A 1,758-nucleotide genomic window follows, 5' to 3' on the forward strand; every position below is an offset into this window, starting at 1 on the left:
AGGTTCCTGTAAAAATTAACTCTATCCCAGCTGAACCCAGGACATTATCCACCCCTTATTCTATACCATCTACATCATGCCCAGATCTTACATTTTCCAATCAACCACTACCACTTTCCTTGTCTTATATATATAAGTATATGGACTTGCGTCCGTCCCCCCGCACACACACACACACAAATGGTATTCCTTTAGCCTATGGGCTATCCCTTTACTGTGTCCATCGATTTTATTTAGTCCATGACTTTGGGGCTCCATCTGTTGTAACAGTTCTTCAGGATAAGAGAGATGGTGTGAGATGTTGGGTTGTTGTATGCTGCCTCTGGAACTTGTGGCTAGTACCTTTGGTGCAACCCACGCCCTTGGTCTGTAGGTCGAAGATGTTGATCTTGAGGAAATTGCTGGGTGCCAGTTCAAGTTCTATCGCTGTTGTACTTGGCTCAGTTTCAAAGTCCATCCTGCAGTCATCTGGGTAATTCTTGCAGTAATACCCTTGATATGGCATATAGACACTATAGATACAATGACATGCATTGGCAGGGTATTTAGCAGTTAGGTATCATACAGCCCAATTCACTGGCTATTCTCTCCCAAAATCAAATCTCCCTGAGGTACACATCGAACTTCCCCATCCTTCTGCATCACCCACCAGGTGTACCCAGGTCCCTGAGCAAAAACAACCCCTTGAATGGGTTTGCCTCTGCTTGAGGGAGGACTAACCCAGACTGTCTTTCCTAACATACTCCTCATGCGCACTACAGGGACTTTATCCCCTTCTACAGTATGTGGAAGTCTTGGTTGGGTGGGGCCAGCCCGATTGGCGGATCCTCTAGTATTAACTAACCAGGTGGCTTTTGTTAAATGTGTATCCCAATGTTTGAAAGTTCCACCCCCCATTGCTCTCAATGTAGTTTTCAGCAGTCCATTGTATCATTCGATTTTTCCGGAGGCCGGTGCGTGATAAGGGATGTGATATACCCACTCAATGCCATGTTCTTTGGCCCAGGTGTCTATGAGGTTGTTTCGCAAGTGAGTCCCATTGTCTGACTCGATTCTTTCTGGGGTGCCGTGTTGCCATAAAACTTTCTCTTCAAGGCCCAGGATAGTGTTCTGGGCAGTGGCGTGGGACACAGGGTATGTTTCCAGCCATCCAGTGGTTGCTTCCACCATTGTAAGCACATGGCACTTGCCTTGGCGGGTTCGTGGGAGTGTGATATAGTCAATCTGCCAGGCCTCCCACTGTTTATATTTCAGTCATGGCCCTCCATGCGACAGGGGTTTTAGCCGCTTGGCTTGCTTAATTGCAGCACACGTTTCACATTCGTGGATGACCTGTGCGATAGTGTCCATGGTCAAGTTCACCCCTCGATCTCAAGCCCATCTATATGTTGCATCTCTTCCCTGACGGCCTGAGGTATCGTGGGCCCACTGAGCCATAAATAGCTCACCCCTACATTGCCAGTCCAGGTCCACCTGAGACACTTCAATCTTGGCAGCCTGATCTGCCTGCTGGTTGTTTTGATGTTCTTCAGTGGCCCGACTCTTGGGTACATGAGCATCTACGTGACGTACTTTTACCACTAGCTTCTCTATCCGAACAGCGATATCTTGCCACAGTGCGGCAGCCCAAATGGGTTTACCTCTGCGTTGCCAGTTGCCCTTCTTCCATTGCTGTAGCCACCCCCATAGGGCATTTGCCACCATCCATGAGTCAGTATAGAGATAGAGCACTGGCCACTTCTCTCTTTCAGCAATGTC

The 1,758-nt window shown here is 48.2% G+C and overlaps 1 protein-coding gene across 1 annotated transcript in view; it reads left to right on the forward strand.

Moving 5' to 3' along the window:
- AGGF1 (angiogenic factor with G patch and FHA domains 1) overlaps window positions 1-1,758 on the forward strand; it is a 34,950-nt gene that overhangs the window by 23,332 nt on the left and 9,860 nt on the right. The window lies entirely within an intron of this gene.

Source organism: Haliaeetus leucocephalus, unplaced genomic scaffold, assembly GCF_000737465.1.
Source record: "Haliaeetus leucocephalus isolate CR32 unplaced genomic scaffold, Haliaeetus_leucocephalus-4.0 Scaffold849, whole genome shotgun sequence".
Lineage (NCBI taxonomy): Eukaryota > Metazoa > Chordata > Aves > Accipitriformes > Accipitridae > Haliaeetus > Haliaeetus leucocephalus.